This window comes from Panthera leo, chromosome A2, assembly GCF_018350215.1.
Source record: "Panthera leo isolate Ple1 chromosome A2, P.leo_Ple1_pat1.1, whole genome shotgun sequence".
Classification (NCBI taxonomy): domain Eukaryota; kingdom Metazoa; phylum Chordata; class Mammalia; order Carnivora; family Felidae; genus Panthera; species Panthera leo.
Window position 1 is genome coordinate 165,895,614 of NC_056680.1, and position 25,751 is coordinate 165,921,364.

Consider the following 25,751-nt stretch of genomic DNA (forward strand, 5'->3'; position numbering starts at 1 on the left):
TGCCCTTCCCACACACCCCTCAACCTACCATGCTCCCACCACCACCCACACACCCCTCAACCTACCGTGCTCCCACGACCGCCCTTCCCACGCACCCCTCAACCTACCATGCTCCCACCACCACCCACACACCCCTCAACCTACCGTGCTCCCCACGACCGCCCTTCCCACACACCCCTCAACCTACCGTGCTCCCCACGACTGCCCTTCCCACGCACCCCTCAACCTACCGTGCTCCCCAAGACCGCCCTTCCCACGCACCCCTCAACCTACCGTGCTCCCCAAGACCGCCCTTCCCACGCACCCCTCAACCTACCGTGCTCCCCACGACTGCCCTTCCCACACACCCCTCAACCTACCGTGCTCCCACCACCGCCCACACAGCCCTCAACCTACCGTGCTCCCCACGACTGCCCTTCCCACACACCCCTCAACCTACCGTGCTCCCCACGACCACCCTTCCCATGCACCCCTCAACCTACCGTGCTCCCCAAGACCGCCCTTCCCATGCACCCCTCAACCTACCGTGCTCCCCACGACTGCCCTTCCCACGCACCCCTCAACCTACCGTGCTCCCCAAGACCGCCCTTCCCATGCACCCCTCAACCTACCGTGCTCCCCACGACTGCCCTTCCCACACACCCCTCAACCTACCGTGCTCCCCAAGACCGCCCTTCCCACGCACCCCTCAACCTACCGTGCTCCCACCACCACCCACACAGCCCTCAACCTACCGTGCTCCCCACGACTGCCCTTCCCACACACCCCTCAACCTACCGTGCTCCCCACGACCGCCCTTCCCATGCACCCCTCAACCTACCGTGCTCCCCAAGACCGCCCTTCCCATGCACCCCTCAACCTACCGTGCTCCCCACGACTGCCCTTCCCACGCACCCCTCAACCTACCGTGCTCCCCAAGACCGCCCTTCCCATGCACCCCTCAACCTACCGTGCTCCCCACGACTGCCCTTCCCACACACCCCTCAACCTACCGTGCTCCCCAAGACCGCCCTTCCCACGCACCCCTCAACCTACCGTGCTCCCACCACCACCCACACAGCCCTCAACCTACCGTGCTCCCCACGACTGCCCTTCCCACACACCCCTCAACCTACCGTGCTCCCCACGACTGCCCTTCCCATGCACCCCTCAACCTACCGTGCTCCCCAAGACCGCCCTTCCCACGCACCCCTCAACCTACCGGGCTCCCCACCACTGCCCTTCCCACACACCCCTCAACCTACCATGCTCCCACCACCACCCACACACCCCTCAACCTACCGTGCTCCCCACGACCGCCCTTCCCATGCACCCCTCAACCTACCGTGCTCCCACCACCGCCCACACAGCCCTCAACCTACCGTGCTCCCCACGACTGCCCTTCCCACGCACCCCTCAACCTACCGTGCTCCCCAAGACCGCCCTTCCCACACACCCCTCAACCTACCGTGCTCCCCACGACTGCCCTTCCCATGCACCCCTCAACCTATCGTGCTCCCCAAGACCGCCCTTCCCATGCACCCCTCAACCTACCGTGCTCCCCACGACTGCCCTTCCCACGCACCCCTCAACCCACCGTGCTCCCACCACCGCCCACACAGCCCTCAACGTACCGTCCTCCCCACCACCGCCCTTCCCACACACCCCTCAACCTACCGGGCTCCCCACGGCTGCCCGTCATGTCAAATCCCACAGGAAATACTCAGGTCTGCATTTCCTTATGGCCCCGTGCCGTGTGAAACTTGTACTGAACACATCTGTGTGCCTTTCTCCTGCTCATCTGTCTTTGCCGGTGTAACTGTCCCCAGCCAGGGACCCTAGGAGGGTGAGGAATAAAGGTTCACTCTCCTACAGAAGGAAGGAAAGAAGGAGGGAGTGAGAGAAGCGGGGAGGGAGTCTCTTCTGCCTGAACCCCGGAACACAAAACTGTCTATCGGCACAGACCGCAGAACGTTTGCTATTTTCTGTGTGATTCTGGCAATTTTGCTGGACTGCTTCTTACTGGCACTTCTGTGCCTTGTTGGCATGACTCAAGACACCGACACACTCCTCTCTCATCCCATCTTCCCAGCTAGTCGTTTGAGCCAATATTTCACCGACGTGGATTCGCTTATTTGCCAAACCTCGTTGTCCCAGGAGCACACCTGAAAACTTCACGCCCCGCACTTTTCCTGTTCCAGCTTCCCCCATGACCCTGTACCCCAACACCACACATATTTAAGCTCCCACAAATTCCCCAACCTTCCCCTTCCTCAGAAAAAGATACGACGTTGGATCGAGGACAGAAATTCCAAAACCACAGTCTTCTACTTGGCCATGCTGGAGCCAGCCCTCAGCTTCCTATGCTACACTTGTGATTCCGAATACAGAGAATTAGTCTGGAAATCACCACTCAAGAAAAGATTTACCTGCAGGCTGTGGGCTCCCAGAGCGCGGCAACTTTCTCGTCTTTATCGTCCCAATTCCTGGCACATAGACATTAGCTAATTCAACATCAGTCATTATTGAAGGATTCAATTATTTTTATTGTATCATACCAAAGCTTTCGCTAAAACTTCAGGTCATTAAACGCTAAGCTACCGTTTTTCAAGCATCTCCTTCTGTTAGGGAACACCTCCCCTAATTTAATCCTTGCAAGAAGGCTTGGAGGTACAGATTAGCACAACGAATGAAGGAGATTAAGTCATTTGCCCGAGCTCAAAAAGCTGGTAAATGATGGAACTGGTTTTCAAACCCAGACCGTTCTGACTTCGGATGAAAGTTAAAAATGACCTTTACCGACCATCTCTGTGATTAACCAGACCACTCATTTGGGCGTGACACCCCAGTCCCTGAATGTGTAGCTTCCAGAAGACCCACAAAACTTAGCGGAGCTGAAATCTTGAGCATTATCTCTTTAAGACTGAATTAGGGCTACGAACCGTGACTGGCGTTTCCAATTTGAGAGCAATACATTGATTGATCTCAATATATCACTGAGAAGGGAGCTTACACATTTTCATGCTGCCCTGTTGGATAAAATAGCAACATAGACACAGGAGTTTCAGACATGTGACACTACACGTGAATCAGCAAATGTGATCACCTAAAAATTCCCTTAAAAATGAGGCTGCTTGCGGGGCGCCTGGGTGGCTCAGTCGGTTGAGCGTCTGACTTCAGCTCAGGTCACGATCTCGCAGTCCATGAGTTCGGGCCCCGCGTCGAGCTCTGGGCTGATGGCTCAGAGCCTGGAGCCTGTTTCGGATTCTGTGTCTCCCTCTCTCTCTCTGCCCCTCCCCCATTCATGCTCTGTCTCTCTCTGTCTCAAAAATAAATAAACGTCAAAAAAATTAAAAAAAAATAAAATGAGGCTGCTTGGGGCGCCTGGGTGGCTCAGTCGGCTCCGGTCACGACCTCCCGGTCCACGAGTTCAAGCCCCACACGGGGCTTTCTGCCAAGCGCGGAGCCTGCTTGGGATTCCCTCTCTCTCCCTCTGCCCCTCCCCCCCCCCAATCAATAAACATTAAAAAAAACTTTGCAGGAAAGAAAAATGACCCCGCAGTTTTGCGGGGAGCTGGGCACAAGAGTCCTAGAATTTTGACACTCGCTCTGACGTCTGCCACGCGAGAGCCCGTTGCTCTCAAGTCACGTCACCTCTTACATCTCAAGTCCAGACGGAACCTGGGGCCGCCCGGGGCGACCGAGGCGCGTCTTGGAGGCCCGTCAGCGGAGCCGGGGACACGTCCTGCCCGCACCTTCTGCTCCGAACCGCGTTGCCCGCTCCCCCACCAGGCCCCACCCCTCCCCAGGGGGGCTGTCCCTCCTCAAGCACCCCCGAATGGCACCCCACCCCTGCACCGGGGCTGCCCCGCCCCCCGCACCAGGCCCCACCCCCCCAAGGAGGCTGCCCCGCCCCCGCACCACCCCCGCACCAGGCCCCCCCCCTCCCCAGGGGGGCTGCCCCGCCCCCTCCACCCCCACATCAGGGGCTGCCCCGCCCCCGCCCTCCAGAACCAGGCCCCGCCCCTCCCCAGGGGGGCTGCCCCGCCCCCGCCCCCGCCCCACCGCCACACCAGGACGCCCCCCCATCCGACCCTTACCTGGGGGCTGCCCCTGTGCCCTGTACCTCACACCCTCACCCCTTCCGTGCTAAGGCTCTGCAGCCCCCACTGCTCCGTTCAAGGCCGCTTCTAAAGATGCTAAAATCTCCGCGCCGGCGATGTAACTGCACCGTGACCCGTGTTTAGAGAGTAAACAGCATCAGTAGTGAAAGTCTGCACCAAAGTGAGACAAGTTGTTCCTTTCTAAAACTCCCGATTTCTCAGGTGGAAAACAACACCCTCGCCAAACAACAAAAAAATTTGTATAGACATATATTTTAATATGTATGCTATTATTATATAGTTAATGTATAATCAAGAAAAGTAAATTTTATATTAAAACATAAGTAAAAATTCCTTTTTACCCTCAAGTATGAAACACACTTTGGGGGCACACTTTCCATCCTACTGGCACGTCTTGAAAATGAATTTAATTTAAAAATGCTCATTGTTGATAAATAGAGACCAAAACCAATCTGTGCTAGAAAAGTCATAATTAGGCTAATAGCTGTAGGCGTCAAAAATCTCGTAATCGAAGCAGAAACTGTGAATGAGCTCTGCCGTGAGTTCTCTGGGCTTGCCTGTGGAATTAATACTACGGAGACCCATAAAAGATTAATCAAGACCAGCGATCAATAACTTCTCAAGTGCTAATAAGCGCTGCCTTGTTCTGTGATGTGCCGAGCAGTTTATCATGTTTGGCCGCATGAAGATTTATAGAAAATCCATAGTTAAACTACAGGATGAGGTAATGCAGCACTTAGTAAATGAAGCCCAGTTAAAACTTAGGCTTGCTATCATGCATTCCCAAGATCTGCAGAAATCATTTTCAATCCCCCCTCCTTTTTTAGGAATCAAAAGGGGAAACAGTCTAGTCGCTTCACCCTGGTTGTTAGGGGACGAGGAGGAAAAGGGCCACTCACACCACCACCCGCCCGCTCTGCAGCGGAAGGCAGTAAAATGCCTTGGAAATCAATGAAACATTTCCCTGCTCCCTTTTTCATCCAAGGATCAACTTTTCCTGGAAATTTTTTGGAAGTTCTGTAAAATACCTTTCAGGCGCATTCAGCTCTCTTCTTGGGAGCAAGCTGATGGGGCAACAGGTCATGTGAGTGGGTGATTCACGGCCGCACACTGTGGGTCTCGACCGCTGGGTCACACCCTGAATGTCTCGCCATGCCAGGCTATTAATTAAAAGCATCAAATTGTATGTTTTGTAAATTAATCTTTGAAGCAATATTATACTGACAAGAATATACCTAATCAAATAGATGGGCCACAGGGCTCTCAGACATTTGGAAACACGAGCTAACTGTGAGTGATTACAGACAGGCACATGGCTTGGGGGGGGTGGTTCCAGTCTTCTTCAGTGTCAACAGTTAGAAAGACCATGAGATACACAAAAATGTGGAAAAGGCAAACATTCTCAATTAAAAATAAAGTTAGGGGCGCCTGGGTGGCTCAGGCGGTTGAGCAGCCGACTTCGGCTCAGGTCATGATCTCACACGGTTCGTGGGTTTGAGCCCCACATCAGGCTCTGTGCTGACAGCTCAGAGCCTGGAGCCTGCTTCAGATTCTGTGTGTGTCTCTCTCTGCTCCTCCCTCACTCATGCTCTCTCTCTCAAAAATAAATAAAGCTTGGGGCGCCTGAGTGGCTCAGTCGGTTAAGCGTCCAACTTTGGCTCAGGTCGTGATCTCGCGGTCCGTGAGTTCCAGCCCCACGTCAGGCTCTGTGCTGACGGCTCAGAGCCTGGAGCCTGTTTCGGATTCTGTGTCTCCCTCTCTCTCTGACCCTCCCCCATTCATGCTCTGTCTCTGTCTCAAAAATAAATAAACGTTAAAAAAAATTTTTTTTAAATAAAGCTTAAAAAACATTAAAAATAAACAAAAATAAAGTTAGCCACCATACCAAACTGGTAGATGCCACTTTTAAAGTAGAAAATGTGAGAGATCCTTAAAGATAAAGAAGAAATTTCCTAGGGGAAATTCTGATACTTGTAATGCTTCCTGGTCCAATTACGTTGTGAATTTTTTTTAAGTCAGAAAATTTTGGTGAACAGTGAGATTTAAAAAGCCACCTTAACAACAGCTCCTACCACGAGTGATCCCACGTATGTGCCAACCCTAACCGACACGCTTGTCCTACCTTGGACCACTTGTTACAATTTATTGGAAATTCCTCTTTCAGAAGGTCATTTGATTCGATAGTTTCAATAGTGCCAAATCTCTTTTCGCTTACACTTGACTTCAGTGTGAGGCTGGCCAGAAATCACACAGCGGTAAGCTGAGCAAGTAAGCAGGCCTCAGAACAGAGGGTGTGTTTCTATCCGCTACAAGTCGACAGGGGACAAGGGCTGAGCACAGGCAGAATGGCATTGACATCCCCCGGCGCGCCTGGGCCCTCAAGCAACAGAAAACTACCTGCAACGAGAGACGGTCCAGGTCTGTCTGGGCCTCATAGGTTAACGCAGTGGTTCCAGGAGTCTCTCTTTGAAGAGAGGAAGGGCTTCTCCCAGCCCCCGGCGAAGCGCTCCTAAGTCCCGCTGGCCACCCCTGGGTCCCATTCCCATTCCCAAACCAATCAGCGGACCGGCCCGCGGAATCACACCGGATGGGTGAGGTCCTTCCCCGGGGTCCGGGTCAGTTTCTGCAGTACACGGGATGCTCCACGGGCTCGCCCTCTCTCAGCACAAACGTGGGCTGATACAAATAACAAAAGCACATGACAGTGAGGTCACCAGTCGAGGCCCAAGAGCCTCAGGAGCCCGGGTCGCAGCCCCGCCCCGCATTAACGCTTCGTTAGTGAGCAGCGTGATTTTTATCACAACACCTATGCATTTGAGTCCTTCCATGTCTGTGGTTAGTTGCCTGCTTACCTAGCAAGATCTGGTTCAGTGATTTAATTAAATCAGGAACTATAGCTGATTATTAAGGTACAGTTCAAGGTCACTGCCTCATAATCATAGGATAATTATCCTTGCTGTGTAAATCACATAATTTTGATGAAATACACAATTTACACGGCAGATAAACATTTAATTACACGGCAGGTTCAATGTAATTATTATTAAGTAATCCATCAGAGTATAAAATCACTACCCGATGGGTTGTAATGATCGGTCCTGTATAATCACACGGCCACTCATGTCTTGTAAAAGGAAATGATTCTAAAATAGCCCAGGGGATTAAAAAACAAAAGAGTTTTTTGTTTGTTTCTGGCTTTTGTCTTTTGGGTTTCTTTGCTGGTGTGTTTTTACCAAATAGAGTCATAAGAATTGAACTTTATTACAGTTCAATTCATGGAAATTTAGAACACCAAAAAAAGGGGGGAGGGGGACACTGGGGTGGGGGGGAACACAAAGAAAAAACAAACAAAATCTTAGATTTAAAATGTCTGAAATCAAGAACAATCAATCAACTTACTGAATCATTACAGTAAATGGCTGAAGAGGCAAGGGTTCCACTTAAAGATTTGTCGCTAATTTTTTCAGAATTTCAGAATGTGAAAAAGACTTTTCCACTTTCTCCTCAATAGGGAAGAATGGTAACCAGATTAACACGAGCGTCTCTTCATTAACCCTATTTATGGAGGGAAGCTCAGGGCTCCCCAGTCCTATCTTTTATAAGGAGCCAAAGACACATCATTTTCATCATTGATTTAGTCTTCCAAAAAGCAGGAGTGAAAACGGTTTCATTTAAAAAAAAAAAAATCTGTGACTAATTGCTGGTATTTGTGCCATTTGGATGTTTTTGTAAAAATTACAATCCTTGGGTGGCTCAGTGGGTTAAGTGTCCAACTTCGGCTCAGGTCATGATCTCACAGTTCGTGAGTTCAAGCCCCACGTCGGGCTCTGTGCTGACAGCTCAGAGCCCGGAACTTTGGCCCAAGTCGACTTGGCTGCTCCTTGGCCCATCAGCTGGCCCTCCACCAACACCCCATTTCCACGGACCTTCAGGGGCTACTTCTAGAAGCTTCCTCAGCTCCTTCCTTCTGTCTTCATTCCTCTCCAATCAGTTCCCGCCCCCGGTTTCCAGCCCAGGATCCATTCACACCACTGATCGTGACCAACACACTTTCCCACCACCTCTCCCCATGCAGGTACGAAGAACCCACCTTCCTCAAGGTGCTACTCTGCTTCTATACCTTCACCTCAAAAGTAGTCCCCAAAGTTCAAGTGCACTATGGCTGCACAAAAGCCCGTCACCTCTAGTTGGGAGGGCCCAGCCTTCAAGCTTCCCGCTCTGATCTCGCCTTTTCCATCTAACGTCTTTGACCTCCGTGGTGCACATTACACACGTCTCTCTCCGAAACCTTGTTGAACTTACTGTCACCTTCGTATATGTGGTATTTGGTTAAGTATAGGCCTGTATTATGACAGAACTGTTTTATTCTATTTTTTTGTCCCCACTAATTAAACAGTTAACCTAAAGTTTATTTTTCATGGTTCTTATTGCTGGGCATATGGTAGGTATTCAATAGCTATTAAACATTATTTTACTCCTTCCACAACCATTTGTAGAGAACTACGCAGGCACCGGCATTGTGCCTGGCACTGAGCTATGCGATGACGTCTAAGACAGACACTATTCTCCGCAGTAAGAGGCTTCAGTCTGCCGTGACACAGAAGTTCACATGCCCAGAGCCCAGAGGAGGAAACCCCGGACTCGGGGAGCACGCAAGGCAGATGTGTTTAAACATCCTACAAGGTAAAGGATCCTTTCTATTGCCTTCTCTGGATCAGAAAGCCACCTACCTCCCTCACCCAGATCCCACACGTGCACACGCTCGCACACATATGCTCACGCGTGTGCACACACACACGCCTTTCACCCTAACACATTCATGTTCTTCCTTCTTCCTGGTCTCATCCTCCCTGGACCGTTGCTATATATTAAAATGAAATTTCAAGGGGCGCCTGGGTGGCTTAGTCGGTTGAGCCTCCGACTTCGGCTCAGGTCATGATCTCGCGGTCCGTGGGTTCCAGCCCCACGTCGGGCTCTGTGTTGACGGCTCGGAGCCTGGCGCCTGCTTCGGGTTCTGTGTCTCCTGCTCTCTGTGCCCCCTCCCCCGCTTGCACTCTGTCTCTCAAAATAAACAAACGTTAAAAAACAGAATGAAAGCCAACGTCACCCTATTTTAATAATATCTGCATAGGGGCGCCTGGGTGGCTCGGTCGGTTAAGTGTCCGACTTCGGCTCAGGTCATGATCTCACGGTTTGTGGGGTCCAGCCCCGCGACGGGCTCTGTGCTGACAGCTCGGAGCCCGGAGCCTGCTTCGGATTCTGTGTCTCCCTCTCTCTCTGCCTCTCCCCCACTCATGCTCTGTCTCTGTCAAAAATAAAAGAAACATTAAAAAAATTAAAAAAAGAAAAGAAAAAATTTAAAAAATAAACTAAAACTAAATGAAATGCCAAGGCTTTCTAAAGTACATGCCATAGCATGTGGACCCACCAAACCCTCTCTGCACGTGTGCTTTTCCCTAAACAGAACTGTGAGGACATATTACGTTACCTCTGCACAGGGATTACGTAAACTTCGGACGGTTCATCATCGATAAGCTGCGACCACGAGTGATTCCTGTAGGTCCACGTACAGCTGCCCGCGTAACCTCACTGTCTCCACACCCTCTGATCTTTCCCTGGTCAGAGCGCGTTCCGTTCCCCGGGGCCGTGCGCTGTCTGATACCGATTCCCTAGATGATCTAAGGGAAGATCTCAGTGGCATAGACGCCATAGCCTTCAATGACACAGCGACTTCCTCTGCACTTTCCTCTAGAAGCTCCACTGGTAACACCTAAAAATCACACACACCTTCTCCTCTATGGTCGCCTCTCCAGTCCTCTGATGCATTTCTGCTTATTGTAACAGGTCTTCTCAGTTTCTGCTTTTCCCAAAACAGTGGGCAGGGGTCATGTTTTCTGCAATGGGAAAGACTGATAGAATCATAGGTTAAAATGGAGAGAAATCAACTTTTAGATTTAAGTCACTAAACGCTACGTGTTCTTGAGACAGTTGAGCGTAAGTGACGAGGCACAGCTGGGGCTTCCACTCTGGAGCCCGGGAGGGAGATGTGGGCCGGGAATACCATCGTGAAAATCATAGACACGTAGCTAACATACAGAAAGTAAATGTTCCCACCTACACTGTGGGACAAATCAGTATACACACATAAAAGAAGGAGAATCACAAGTTCCACTTGAAAGTTCTCTTATTAGCAAGTCTGGTCATTGGTGTAAAAAACCTAAAAGGCTAATAGCCAAAACGTATGGTGGTTACATTAATTTTTATGCACAATTGTGAAAATCAGAAATACAACCAGGTCAAATATCATGAGTTTTCAAAGCCTCCAGTCACTTCAATCTAGAGTATCTGCTGTGAAACACAGTTAACAACAGTACAAACTACCTTGTTTAGTAACGACAAGGTAACCAACTGTAACATTTAGTAACTACCCAGCAACAATGTTGTGACCACACTGACCAATCCAAGGCTGGGGGGAGGGGGGCCGGACAGATTTTTGGAAAGGTGAAATGGATTTCAACCACACAGCCCTAGTGACGCTGACTATTTCAGATAGAGTTCACGAAGTGAAAATCAAGTTTTGTAGTGAAACCTCAGGGACCCTGACTGACACCCGCGGGCAGGGACACAGAAGGGACACACTATTCTGAAAAGTGCCACTTGGGCCGCGTGGCAACAAGCTGAGGTAGGTCACACAAACTGGAAATTCAAGCTTCTTCCACAAGCAGACGCCTCCTCAGACATAGCTTATTCCGGATAAACCAATAGACTCTGTGAATCAACCACATGTCAGTCACCCTGTATTCAGGGTGTAGACGTGCTTCCTGCACAGGACTTACCTCCACTGAATCAACAACAACCTGAACCATTTGCTAGGCGCGCCCGCATCCTGGACAAGGCATGCCCGTGTCCTAGAGCGAGCGTGCCCGCATCCTAGATCGAGGGTGCCCGCGCCCTGGACCGCACTTGCCCATGCCCTAGACTGTGACTTTGGAAATCCCACAAGCGTAGGGGCCGCTTCAGTGCCCTGCACACAAACCTCATTGACTGAAAGACACAAGTCCGCCAAGCTTCATGGGGCGGGAGCTGCGGAGGACATTTAAAGAAACACACCACAGCATCCCTGTCCTCAAGGAGCTCACAGCCCTCGATGGGAGAAGGCATCACAAAACATTAGACAAAAAATAATTTACAGAAGAGATTAAGTGTGGGTAAATGATAAATCAACAATTTAAATAATGATTTCCGTAGGCGTTCTACATGTCGCTACAATATACATCTTTGCCTAGAATTACATTCTTAAGCAATACTCCCAGAATTGGAAGGATTTGGTAGCATTCTGTAGGAAAATCACATTAGCACCTTTGTTGGCAAAAAAATAATAATAATAACTTAACAGTGGTAATATTTGGGATACCCTAAGCAAACTTCCTGGTTTAAATGTTTATAAGATATTTTAATAGAAATATTATTAAAACATATGAAAAAAAAAAAACAATGAGGAATGTTAAAACAGTTCCCTACCACTTAGTAGTTGTTATCACTCCAGTAGGCAGACAGCTTAGAGTTTGTCCCTTCTGCTCTCCAACAAGAAAATCTGAACGGGTGGACAATCAGTGACCTTTCTTGAACCGATCAGAGATTTGAGGTCACAGGGCAAACCACTGTCCTGAACACTGGAGACACAGAGGAGTAAAGAGAATCAGTAAGACCAACTCACCTGGAGCCCTAAACTGGTAGGACACTTAAATGGAGATTTTGATGAATTGCTATCAGCTACACGCGGACTAGCTTGAGCGTGAGAAATTCCTGGGGCCACAGCTCTAGGGGCACCCCACGCTTTTATGGGTTTTACCTCCAGGAGCCCGAGACTCTCAGGTGGAGTGGAACGTTAACTTACAAAGGCCCACACTGTGTAGGGGGAAGACCCATCCCACCTGAGCAAAGGCAGTTACCCCCCCCCCCACTCCCCTCCAGTCCCTTTCTCCCCCAGGGAGGGTAACAGAGGTCAGGAGCTCGGGTGTGCTTACACAAAGGCAGAGCATCAGAGAAGGACTAAATGAAGGGAAATACTATCTTTGTTCCTACTCTGAGTTAATCTAAAGGATAACTGCTTATTGTCCCATTAGTACTCAGGTAACAGTGCCCTGGGTGATGGCCGTATGTGCACAAGTCCCATGAATGACAGCAGTGGTATAAGGATGAGAGCAAGGGCTGTGTGTTATCTGAAAGAGGATTTAGATGAGATGTAAATGTATGTTCCACATTGTCAGGCAAGCACGAAAAGAAAACCTAGAAATAAGTATAACTGATGTGCTAAAGAGAAGAGAGAAAATGGGATCATATAACGTCTTGATCAAATCACATCAGTTAAAACCAGAGAAGGCAGAAAAGGAGGGAGGGAAACAACTAGCAAGTGGGAGAAATAAAAACCAGTTACAAACATGACAGCTATTAATCCGACTATATCAACAATCAATTTAAATGTGAATGGCCTAATTACGCTAATTCAAAGACAGAGATTGTCTTAGTAGAGTGCGTGCAAAGCCAAGACCCAAATGAGTGTGGTCTCCACACACCCAGTGCACTTTCTGATCCCCTGACTGATCGCAAAATGCCACCCTGGAGCTCTGCGGGGCGGAGGCTGCTCTCTCCCAGCAACGGGACGGACACTAAAAATGGTAACACCCACCACTGATCATTTAGGTGTTGTGACCTCAAGACATTGTTAATGCCAATCGATGGATAGATTAATAAACCAGTTAACTAAGGAAATCTGCAAGCACGCTGAGTTCTCTCTTCGTCTGTATCTATGCCCAGCTTTCTGTTCAGGAACTCTCTTCAGACCTGGGTTATCAGAGCCACAAAGGGAGGGAAGGGCATAGACACGAAGTTCCCTGTGAAACGACGGTCTCAGTTTGGCCAGTGAAACGTTCACCTTCCCCTGCCTCACCGCTCCCTCACACTCACACTGCTCAGACTGTGTCCCTGCTTCCTCTGGCCCCGTAGACTTTCCAGGTGGAGAACAGGAAATGGACACGGGATGCAGCCTGGTAACTTCATCAGTTGGGCTCCTATTGCCTTACAGGGAGCAATACGCCCTGGGAATAAAAGTCTGCAAAGTAACTCTATCTACAGAGACCCTAACTTCCTTTCCAAATGTTACGACATTCGTGGTCTGACACGTCATTGGTGCCCAGTCTGGAGACGGGACCGCATGTCCAGAAGCAGACCGCCCTGGCAGCCCAGCACGGAATGACCAGCAGACAAAGATCCAGGAGATCCTGCCAGGAGATCCAGGTTCCAGGCCTAGTCTCCCGCGAAGGTAATCAGTCTGTGCAACCTTCTTCACTTCTCCAGCCTCAGGTTCATCATCCATAAAGCGAGCTGACATACTCTAAATGATCTCTAATATTCTTTCCAAATTCACAACTCTGAAATTCTAAATGGATGAAAATAACGCAACTAAACGTACGCGGCTTTCTGCAGTACGGTTGGAAACTGCACGTGAGCCTGTAACATTGTTTTATAATGTGGAAGCCAAACGTCGATCATTTTGCATCAAATGTAAACACAGCGTACATGAAAATAGCCCTATTCCACACATTAGCCACCTCTCTTTACTCCTAAATTACTTACGTTTCCATCAACACCTCATTTCTTGACAACAAGCCAACTTTCAAATCTCTCCACGCATTTGTCCTGCATTTTTGACTCTTGATTTTGCTGTTTTGAAGCCCAGAAGGCCAGCCCATCACAATAATCCCCACAGTAATAAACACCATTCACGTCACAATACCGCACATCACACTCAACAGTGTGTATGTCACCTCTTACTCCGGTAGTTAGTTTCCTGTTCACCTTCTTTCAGCTTCTGGATTAGTCTGACTGAGGAGCGGCCTGAGGCTACAAGGTAACACGTTAACAAGGCGATGCTGTGTCCAGCTGGCGGGGGGGGGGGGGGGGGGACAATGGGGGTGGGGAGGACACGTAACCGAAACAAAAGGCAAAAGTAAATGGGCTGCAGAGCCTGGAAAATGGCTAATGTAGCCAGGAACTCCTGACTTCAGACGTTCATCAGAACTCACTTTTATTTTCACTGATTTACTTTATAATAAGCCAGGCAACATATTTATCACGTCCATTATATACACCCAGTATACTATCATTTTTGTTTCGTATGTTGAGGCTCCCGGCTCATTATTTAGTTCAGAGAAGCGTCTGGCACGAAGGAGACCTGAAAACCCTGGCGGGGCGGTGAGCATGTGGTGTGGACTCAGACCCACATGTGGACTCTGGCTCTGAACCCGTCTACACGACTTACAACACGGGCCAAGTGACTTGACCTCTCAGAGACTCAGCTCCTTTGTGGGTCGAATACGGGTAACACCTACATCATAGTTCTTCAGATGAAGCCAATAACCCCCCTTCCTTGGTCGCCTCTCCTTTCGGGGAAGCTATCACAGAAATAGTGCCCTGGGTATTTTTTAAATGCTCCCTTTTGAGATGCAGCGCTAAATCAATATTCTGCAGGCTAGCGAGGGCTTGCCAAGTGTCGGAAAGGAAAACAGCAGAGTGATCGGTTCCAAGGATTTCCTTCAATAATATATCCTTTTGGTGCTGACTAATTCATTAACAAAACTATTAGTACCTGAAATGTTTTTGTCAAGTTTTGCAAAAATGGCATAAACGTTTAAGATGCCATCCACCCAAGCCAACTGCCGGGAGAAAAGGAGGACTTCATGGAATATTTATAAGATCCAACTTAAAACAGCTCCCGGCAGTCAGCCAAACAAAAAGGGAAAGATGGTCGCTTCGTTTTTATAATTTAAGTTTTCTATGAAATTCAACAAAACCGAAAAGGAGGAGGATTTGAAGACTTTTAGGCGCCCCAATGACACTTTTCTTGAGATCGTTCACTACGCTCATCGATACGGTCCTATAAAGTCATCCATTTCTTTCCAAAGAATTCCTGACAGATCATCAGAATTCCGTTGTGTGGAAAAAATCATTGGTTCTCAGTGGATTTTCTGCTTATTCAACGTACGGAGGAAAGCAAGGTCAACAGACGGTCAAAGGCCCCCGGACACGGGCGCTGGGATTGCTAGACAAAGCACAGGTGTGACACAGGGGACACAGCCGTTCAGCAGTGTTCCACCAACCCGCCCGGCGAGAAGGGAAATGTCCAGCTTAGATTTCTAGCTTCGCCCTCAAATACGGCCCGCGGGCCGTGCCGCGACCTCAGCTCGAGTGCGCAGGAAAGACACCGAAGCAGTGCCTCTGAGACGGTTCCACCTGTCGTGGACAAAAGCTCCCGATACATCAACCGTGTGAACTAATTCGTTTTTAATCCAGCCCAGTTAAAGGGGTGCCATTTCCTGAGGAAAACACAGGTTGTGTTGGAACAGGGCACCTGATGAGCTTGAACACTGTGACTGGCTTGTACGATTTGGGGCCAGGACTGATGCGGTGAGGCATCTCCCGCTAGATCACGTGGGGACTGGATCAAAACATAGCAATAAAAAAAGACACAGCTGAGCCCGGCAGGAGGAACAAAAAACCCAGAGGCCAAGACTGAAAAGAGAAGCAGAGGAGGGGGTGTGCCAGACGATTGTCCGGTGACCCCAGACTCCAGGGACGGGACACCGCACTGCAGGGCCCACTGCCTGCCGTCTGTCCACGAGACATAGAATGTCCTGGTCAAGTCCAGGAAGGGGACCACGTCTGAACGTGCAGCAGGGCACAGGAGCTCCGTGCGGAGAAACTGCCTCAACTCAGACTGGAGCCGCGGGAGGCCACGCGGGCCCAGAGAGCCCATGTGAACGTGGTGGGGAGCTCCCGACCGGACAGATGGAGGTGTCACAAACACGCACACGTGCACCACAGTCCACACCCGACTCCCATTTTGGAGTTGACAAAACTGAGCCGCACAAGAATTACGTAATTTTTCCCACCGTCGATACCGCTGGTATTCCAACACAGGTGGTACGGCCAGACTAGGGTTTTTCAAACCCGATGTTAAATCCTACACGGAGCCCCGCCACTGCTGTGCTCGCACAGCCGCGTGACACAGGAGGGAAATCCGTGGCCAACAGACGTGCCTCTGAAGGGAGGTGACAAATTCAGTCAGAGGAAGCGAACGCGACATACTCTCAAAATCCAAGAGACGGCCCATGTGGTCCCGGGAGGGAAACATTTAATGGTCAACATTTAGCCTTATGTGCCCGCGGGAGACAGCCCCTCACTTCCGGGCACCCAGGAGACTCACCAGGCTCTTCCGCTCATGACCGTCTCTCCCTGGCACCCCCGTCCCGTGGGTCCCTCCCACCCTCAGTCCCAAACGTTCCTGTCCTGTGTGCACCACTTTACGTGTGGACGTTCGAGGAACCAGAGGGGAGGAGAGAAAGGCACGCTGCTGCCCTATGAGCAAGTGAGACCCCAGCAGACCGGCATCCAGAGGACGCAGCCGCCCACGTAGGTGAGCCCGTCCACCGGGGGCACCTAACCACAGCCAAGCGATGGGGTCCCGCTTGTTCGGATGCCGGGCCAACTCCCTTCCCACTCCGTGGGTTACCCACCACAGTGAGGGCAGCAGAATAGTGAAGGCAAGAAGACTGTATTACCGACGGGTTCTTTGGTCACAGGAGAAGAAACGCACCTGCTGGACCAACACATTTGCACGCACCAAGCTCGCGTCTGTATATTTACGCAAAACTCTCAATTTTTACAACGATTCAAATTCATACAGAAAACTCCTATTCCTTCGCTCCTTCTCAACTCCACCTACTACCTCCTTTGTTTTTTCCAAGTTTTTTAAAATTTTTTATTTATTTTGAGATCGAAAGAGAGTACGGGCAGGGGAAGAGCAGAGAGAGAGGAGAGAGAATCCCAAGCAGGCTCTGCACTGTCAGTACAGAGCCTGACCTGAGGCTCAAACCTACGAACTGTGAGATCACGACCTGAGCCGAGATCAAGGGTCGGACGCGTCTTCCTTTGGAAGAATCACACGGTGCCCCCTTGCCTGGGATCCAGTTAGGCTCACATTGCTAGTTATTTCTATTAGCATATCAAGATGAGAATGTGTTTGCCGCTCTGTGCTGCCTGCGTATCCTTCCTTGATCATTGGTCTTCCGATGACGTGTGAACCATACTTAGCTTCTGTAATCCAAACCATGCCCGAGCCCCACATTTTGTGCCTGCTGTGTCCCACCAGGTCCCTGAACTGGTGAAATCCAGTAAAGTCTGGACTTTAATCAGTAGCACTGCATCACTACTGGGTATTTACCCAAAGTATACGAAAACACTCCTTCAAAAGGATACACCCCCTCTAGGTTTACTGCAGCATTGTTTACGATAGCCGAGATACAGAAGCAGTCCAGTGTCCATCCGTAGCCGAAAGGACAAAGATGTGGTGTGTGTGCGTGCACACACACACACACACACACAATTACTAAGCCAGAAGAAAGAATGAAATCTTGCCGTTTGCAACAACATGCATGGAGCTAGAGAGTATAATCCCAAGTGAAATCAGAGAAAAATAAGTATACTATTTCACTCATATGTGGAATTTAAGAAACGAAAATGAGCCCAGCAAAAAACCAGATAAACACACACACACAGGCTCTAAACTCCCGAGAACACACTGCCAGTCACCAGAGGGGAGGAGGGGAGGGGTGGAGGGGAGGGGAGGAGGGAGGGGAGGAGGGAGGGGAGGGGAGGGGAAAATCAGGTGAAGGGGTTAAGGATGCCCTCCCCATCAGCACCCAGCGGTGCATCCAAGTGCTGAATCACTCCATTGTACAGCTGAGTCTAACATTACACTGTAGGTTAACTAACTGGAACAAAAATTTAAAAATAGGGGCGCCTGGGGGGCTGGGTCCTTGAGCTCAGACTCTTGATTTCAGCACAGGTCACAATCCCAGGGGTGCGGGATCCAGCCCCCCCTCCAGCTCTGTGCTGACAGCACGGAGCCTGCTTGGGATTCTCTCTCTCTCTCTCTCTCTCTCTCTCTCTGCCCCTCCCCTGCTTATGCTGTCTCTAAAACAGATAAAAACAAAAAGTAGAATCGTGCTAATGTTGACTTCTCAGGTGTTTTTCTTGGTTTTGATTATTATATAGTGGTTAAATTTGAAATCACCTCAAAATAATAACTTAAAAAGACACAATAACCCCAGAGCCCGGCTTTGTCATTGGCTGGAAAGGAAACTGAAGGAAACGGAGCTGGAGCCGTTTTCTGGCTGGGACGACGCTCCGAAGGTCAACGGGGAGCCCTCACTGACGGAGAAAACGGTGATCCGTCACCAACGGTCCCCCAGAGTTCCACGCTTGGGGCAATGGAACCGTGTTCCTCCCTCAAACGCCAGCCGGGGTCTGCCCTCCGGGGTGCAGGCGGCAGAGGTGGGGGGCGGCCGGGGCGCTCACAGGCCACAACCGGGACACGCGCGTGGTCGTGGGACCAGCTCTGCTGCGGGACCCGGGCCCCCCCAGCCCCCCTGACAGCCCCGTCCCCGGGCCCCTCCCCCGGCCCCCCGGGAGCACCCCACGTTCACACAAGAGGCGTCACCTCCGCGAAATCACGTTGTCTGGGGGGGGGGGGGGGGTCACAAAATCGTCCAGGAGAGGTGACAGGTCTAAAGTTCTGAGTCGGGGACCCAGGGGTTAAGGGGCAAGGGCGCTGCGGGCTCACAGCACCAGGCCGGGCGTGGCTCTAAACCTGATTCGTGCGGAGCGAGAGTGAAAGGCACCGCCCCTGGCAGTGTCTCAACGCGCCCCAGTCCGGGGAGAGAAGGGACTAGGGTTCGGTGCCCCGCGCAGACGCCCGATCTTGGCCCACGCGTGTGCCCTCCGGTCACCTGCTTCACGCCTCAGGGCAGAGCGCGGGGCTCACGAGCACATGCTAGGGCCGAGGAATCCACGAGGGCCCCTGTGCCCCAGGGCGTCCCACGGGGGGCGGGGGGGTCCTGCCACTGGTGGGAATGAGCGCACACTCAGTGGGGAGGCCCCAAGTCCCCGCCTTCCCACCCCTCACATCTTCAAGCAGTGTTAGCCCCAAGTTTCAAAACTGGGCCCAGTTGGCGTGGGGGCCCCGGGCGGGGTGGGGGGTGGGGGCTCAGTGGGGTGAGTCTGACTCACTTCAGCTCAGGTCTGATCGCCAGGTTGGTGAGTTTAAGTCCCTGCCCCCACTGTCCTTCTCTCTCTCTCAAAACAACTAAATAAACTTGAAAAACAAAACGAAACAAAACAGGGCCCAGGACACCCCCTTGTCATTATTTTAGCTTTTCTTGGTGGACCTCCAACTTTGGACAGCTAGACAACCTGAACTTCTGGAAGTAACTATTCCTTTAGGAAGTAACACCACTGACAAGCACCCGGGGGGGCGGGGGCTCAGTCCATTAAGCAGCCTCCGACTCTGGATTTTGGCTCAGGTCATGACCTCATGGTTCATGAGTTTGAGCCCCACTCTGGGCTCTGCACTGACAGTGCGGAGGCTGCCGGGGATTCTCTCTCTCTCCCTCTCCCTTCGCCCCTCCCACACTCGCTCTGTCCTTTTCTCTCCCAAAAGTAAATAAATACGGTTAAAAACAGAAACCAAACTACTGAATGGTGTCCATGGCTTGCATTTTCCCTCTGGCTCTCTGGCGTGTCTCCGACAGCCTCGTGCCCGTTCAAACCCAACGCTCGTGTTCTGGAAACGAAAACAGCTGACGCGGTGGCTGGACCAGCTTCCGATAAGACAGATCCTCTCGTTTTCCCCTGCCCCCTGTGCCATTTCTCCGTGTGTAGAATTCCTCCGGGCTTTGCAAACTCTTCCCACGTCCAGAGTGCCCTAAGAACCGCAGAAGCTTCTTTCTTTCCTTTTCATTGATGCGTGCTCGCAGGAAGTGAGGGCCCAACCCAGTGACCGGCCTCGTTCAGGGGCTCAGGCCACCCATCAGCCCCTCCATCACCGCGAACAAGCCCCCTCTGTTCAGCGGCTCTGATAGTGAGATTAATTATCGCCTGGCTGGGCCGAGAGGGCGGCCACAGATACGAGCCACCAGCCCCTCCCCAAGCAGGAGCCCCTTCATTCACGACAAGTGCTCAGACCTTGAAAAGGACTCACATTCCTGGGGAATGTTTGTTCCTAGGCTAATTCGATGCTGGAAAAACCAGGTTCCCCTCCCAAGACGACAAGTAAGAGGAGAGCAGGCTTTGAGCCGAAATAAATGGGAAGAAGAAACTAATTCAATTTTTGCTCCTGTCACGGACCCTTTCCGACTTAGGGTTTTAAAGAGGGTCCCCTGCCTCACTTGTTTGTCCCTGTGACTTAGGACAAATCCAGCTGACCACGGCAAAGCACTTTCTTTGTCCCCGTGTCAGTTCATTGAAAGGGGACATGTTTACTAACAGCTTAATCTATTTGGTGCAAATACTCCTCTACATTCTTTCCCTCCATCAAAACAAAACAAAAAAGGCTTCAAAACTCGCACGGAAACTTCCAAAGTCATAAGCTGGCCTTGGCGGCCACGTGATGGCTTTGTGCGGGTGAGTTCCTTAAACGTCCTTAAACGTCCTCCCTTTGTGAGATGTGAGGGCCAGAAGCTGGCGTGTTGAGTGGCCGGCCTCCGTTTGCACGACTTTGCCGCACAGACAGCACAATAGCCATGAAAGCTCCCTTTGACCCCCAAAAATCCCTTCCTCAGAGAATCCACTGAAAGAAAAGCAACAGTTACATTCCGTAGAAAACTGACTGGAGGCTTAATCAGACTCGATACATTTAATAAGCAAACCGCTGCTTGTAATTTCGCACACGGACTAAGCCGCGTCTGCTTTTCTGTAGCTATTACATAGTTACATCAGGAAACGTGGTTCTACCGAAGTAGTCAGGTGCACATGAGTTTTAACAGCGGATTTTCTAGAGAAGCACCGTATAATTCTAATACCGCACTTGCTTATACTTTAATATAGAGTAATCTTTTAAATTGGATTTAACTATAAAACTTTCATAAAATTAAAATGCATGATCTCATAAAATCAAATCAGTCTTTAATTGTAATAATAAAAATTACATTTAAGTAATGGTGTCTCTGAGTTAATAGCTCCATAAAATAGCAGCTGAAAAGCCAATCTTTGCCACCTGAGTGGCTATTTCTTTAACATTTCTGTAATTAAAAGATGAAGTTCGGATAAAGACTCAAATTGTGCCCTGACTCGGTAGAGCTCTTCTGTGGAGCAAATTTCCCACCTACTCCCCACCCCCCTCCCCCGCCCCGAGAAGGTGGTAGAAAGACTATCACAGAGCCAAGACATGTAGGTCTCCGAAGGGGGGCTCGTTTTAACCACATACCAGAGTGAAATGCCACATCAAACCTGGAAACACACACACACACACACACACACACACACACACAAACTGTGCCAACTTTATACTCATTCATCTAGAGATGAAAGTGAATTTTTGGTTGTTTTTTTTTCACTGCATACCAGAAATAATGTTTCCCCACCATTGTACACCATTATTGCTAATTTGTGGATTATGGGATTTATAAGTATGATCTACATTTGTTTAAAGGATCACAAAGCAGGCCAATAAGAAAATTGTACTTTAAAAATGCATTTTATTTCTAAGAAAGGTTCCTATTCACTCAAATCTCCAAGGTGACACGTATTACTTTCGTGGCTTTCCCTGAGTGTCGCAAAGGGCAGGAGGGACAGAGGAGCTGGGGCATGGCCGGGAGTAAACGCTATGAGTGTGCATCCTGGATTATGACGAACCTTCGGATCCCAGCCGGGGCCAGCGAGAAGTGGGGACCGGGGCGGGTCCTCCGGCACTAGAAACAGGGCAAACAGGCCGTTCTGCTGATGGAGCGCAGCTCCCCAGAGCCCCGAGAGCGGGAGGAGGCGACAAGAGCCAGGAGCAGGGTGGTGGGCAGGGTAGGTGCCTGGAGGGGGCGAGGAGGGGAGCGCAGGCAGGAGGGGGGGGATCAGCAAGGTGGCGGGTGTGGGCAGGGCTGCAGGGACCCAGGTGGAGCAGAGGACCAGACCCTGACAGAGGGGCGGTCAAGGAGCAGGGCGTCAGAAGAATCACCCACGGCAATGCTGCAAATACCACGAACTGGGACAGCAGTGAGCCAGGGCAACATCTTCCGGAAAGGAAATAAAAGACACTCTAAAAAAAGAACTCATTTAGTAGAGAACAAAATGAAAATTATAAAACTGAAAAATACAATCACTAAAATAAAACCCCCAGTCAATGTACTAAACGCCACAGGAAAAAGGGAAAGTATTGCATGCAGTGCGGGGCTGTGGGGACAGAGATCACCCATGGGGGGCCGTGGGGGTCATCCATGGTGGGGAGCCGTGGGGGTCACCCACACCGGGGAGCTGTGGGGACAGAGATCACCCATGGGGGGCCGTGGGGGTCATCCATGGTGGGGAGCCGTGGGGGTCACCCATGGTGGGGAGCCGTGGGGACAGAGATCACCCATGGGGGGCTGTGGGGGTCATCCAGGGTGGGGAGCCGTGGGGGTCACCCATGGTGGGGAGCCATGGGGACAGAGATCACCCATGGGGGGCCGTGGGGGTCACCCACACCGGGGAGCTGTGGGGACAAAGATCACCCATGGGGGGCTGTGGGGGTCATCCAGGGTGGGGAGCCATGGGGGTCACCCACACCGGGGAGCTGTGGGGACAGAGATCACCCATGGGGGGCCGTGGGGGTCATCCATGGTGGGGAGCCATGGGGGTCACCCATGGTGGGGACCCACGGGGACAGAGATCACCCATGGGGGGCTGTGGGGGTCACCCACACCGGGGAGCTGTGGGGACAGAGATCACCCATGGGGGGCTGTGGGGGTCATCCATGGTGGGGAGCCGTGGGGGTCACCCATGGTGGGGAGCCACGGGGACAGAGATCACCCATGGGGGGCCGTGGGGATCACCCTTGCCAGGGAGCCATGGGGACAGAGATCATCCATGAGGGGCCGTGGGGATCATCCATGGTGGGGAGCCATGGGGGTCACCCTCTGTAGGGAGCTGTGGGGGTCACCCTCGGCAGGGAGCCGTGGGGACAGAGATCACCCATGGGGAGCCGTGGGGATCATCCATGGTGGGGGCTGTAGGGGTCACCCTCAGTGGGGAGCCATGGGGGTCACCCTCAGTGGGGGGCCATGGGGGTCACCCTCTGCAGGGGGCCGTGGGGGTCACCCTCGGCAGGGAGCCGTGGGGACAGAGACCACCCATGGGGGGCCGTGGGGATCATCCATGGCGGGGGGCCATGGGGGTCACCCACAGTGCAGCATAAGAAGACGGGCAGGAGGCAGAGGGGTGAGATAGGAGGGATGTAGCTCGTGCCCAACAGAAGAGCCCTGGAGAGAGACTGGAGAGAGAAAAGAGCGGAAGCACATTTTAAAAGACAACGGTACAAAATTTTGAGGAATCACTCGGAAATACAACTTGTCAATTCAAGAAGCATACTGAGTGGGTCCTGAGCAGAGTAAATAAAATTCAATTCATATCTAGACATGCACTGCAGTGAATCTGCAAAACGGCAAAGGTAGGATTCTAAACCCAGAGGGAAAAGACAACTAAGGTAGAAGGAAAAAGCCTGGGCTCACAGCACCACCTCCCCGTTAGCAACAGCAGGCGTGGTGAAGCGTGTCCCACTGGGACAGTGACCGTGGTAACAGGGACAGAGACCGCGGCCATGGGAACAGCACGCACACACTGGAACAGACACCGCGGCCGCGGGAACAGCGCACACACCTACCGTTGACCACATTCTGTGGATTCTTCCTCCCCGGTCCCTCCTCATCTTCCAACCCAGACACTCCACACAGCCTGCCGGGATCATCACAGCTGCCTCTCATCTGGTCTCCTGGCTTCTCCTCCAGCACGACCGCCACCCCACCCCACAGACACCTGACACACTGAGCTGCACGCACCATTTCATCGTGCTACCCCTCCGCTCCGCCCTCCAGCAGCCAACGCCTGCTCCCTCGCTGCGGAAGCATGTGAGTGTCTGTGGCGGCCCCCGGATAAGCACACGGGTAACAGACGGGGTCTGCATCCCAAAGAGGCCCCAAGCCTGCTGGCAAGACAACCACACTGCAAACAACTAATGGGAAAATCTGAGGCATCACAAGGGAAGTATACGAATGACTGCAGAGACAGAGACAAACAGGGAAAGGTCAAATGCCTCCTGAATGTCTGTGTCACCTTTGCACAGGAAGTGAAGACATCAGGTCCAAGCCCCCTGCCCGCCCGAGGCCGGGGCCCTTTGTACCGTGGCCCCCGTACCTCCCCCGCTCCCCGTGCTCTCCGCTGCCTGGACACGCTCACCTCGCCCCTTTCCTCTGAACGCGTGATCACGCGATTCCTGCCCCCCTTGGCCGCCGTGCTCACTCCCCCACTCGCCCACACTCACCTGGATGGGACTCTTCCTCGAGGATGCCTCGGGCTCACTCTTCTCCCCGACCTCCCACTGAAGCTATGGACACGATTGTTCTCACTTGCTTTGTGTATGTGACCCAAGTCTTCTCAAGTTAAACTCCAAGCCCCCTGAAGGTATCATGGGACGATCCGACACCAAAACCTGAGACTTCTTAGTTTCGACAATACACAATCTTATAACCCTGGACGATTCACTTCGTTGTGTTTACTCTTGTATAGCGTAAGGGTGATGAGCCAGCTGACCTCTTGAACCTGCCTCAGCTCTGAGCTGCTCTCGACCCATGTCAGTGACTGACTGTAAGACAGTGACATTCAACTAATTCTCGCCTAGTGGCTTCTTTCCATCCCTCAGCTTCCATCGCAGGCAAGCTGGAAGGCAGGGACAATGCTGATCCTTAGCAGGGGACCGTGCGTGTTCCCAGTTCACGAAACAGCATCTAATTCCAGAGGCACCTGACCGAAACACCCCCCTCACGAGTAGGCAAACGCAGAAGGTGCAAACTGTTTTAACTCTCTAGTCAGGTGCTGGGACCCACCTCCGCTGCGGGTCGACCGGGACATCTACGACCCTTTTATCGTGGTCAGACTCTCTGAGAACGTGACTTTGGCTAATAGTTGTTTTTTTTTTTTCCCACCACTTAAAGAAAACAAAGTATATCTGGCAAATTCTGCTTTCATTTAGGTCCTAAATAAACAGAACATTCATTTTTCTTGGCACAAATGTTTTCTGTAGGAGCCACGGACCTCTCCCAGCCAGACAGAAAACAAAGCTGGACTTAAATCCACACATGTCACATCGTTATTATCCCTTAAAATTATTGAAAACAATTTACCAAAATTGTGTCAGGAAGACCTCTTGGTGATAACAAGCCAGAATTGGAAATTTAAGATAATTTTCGTTTCATGTGCCTCTGACAAACTTAATATATGGGAAGAGCTGTGAACATGAAGAAGTCTATCTGGGTTCCGGATAAATAATCACTACCTCTCTGACCCGGACAAGCGTCCTAGACCCTCTAACTCGGAGTTTTTTCAACAGAGAATAAATGTGCCACCTGTCTCATGTGATAGAACGAGTGTCAAATAAGACAATGTACACAAAACTACCTGAAACAGTACCTCTGAAAACTGAGTGCTCGGTAAATGTGTGCTCCTTTCTAGTATCGTCCCCACGTTGCAAAGATTTACGCTGTGAAACGTCACCCATTTTATTGACGCCCA

General features: G+C 51.2%; 2 long non-coding RNA genes across 5 annotated transcripts; both read right to left on the reverse strand.

Moving 5' to 3' along the window:
• Positions 1-1,656: 1,656 nt before the first annotated feature.
• On the reverse strand, positions 1,657-3,713 carry LOC122213054. 2 transcript variants are annotated; one of them, XR_006199423.1, is made up of 3 exons: positions 3,634-3,713; positions 2,409-2,465; positions 1,657-1,848 (listed from the first exon to the last, which is right to left on the reverse strand). It is a non-coding gene; the product is annotated as an uncharacterized LOC122213054 (long non-coding RNA). The 2 variants fall into 2 exon arrangements; XR_006199422.1 differs by having other exon boundaries at positions 1,657-2,465.
• Positions 3,714-9,454: 5,741 nt separating this feature from the next.
• On the reverse strand, positions 9,455-18,697 carry LOC122213604. 3 transcript variants are annotated; one of them, XR_006199601.1, is made up of 4 exons: positions 18,238-18,297; positions 11,625-11,776; positions 9,891-10,012; positions 9,455-9,781 (listed from the first exon to the last, which is right to left on the reverse strand). It is a non-coding gene; the product is annotated as an uncharacterized LOC122213604 (long non-coding RNA). The 3 variants fall into 3 exon arrangements; XR_006199600.1 differs by lacking the exon at positions 18,238-18,297 and adding an exon at positions 18,664-18,697 and having other exon boundaries at positions 9,455-10,012; XR_006199599.1 differs by having other exon boundaries at positions 9,455-10,012.
• Positions 18,698-25,751: the final 7,054 nt, after the last annotated feature.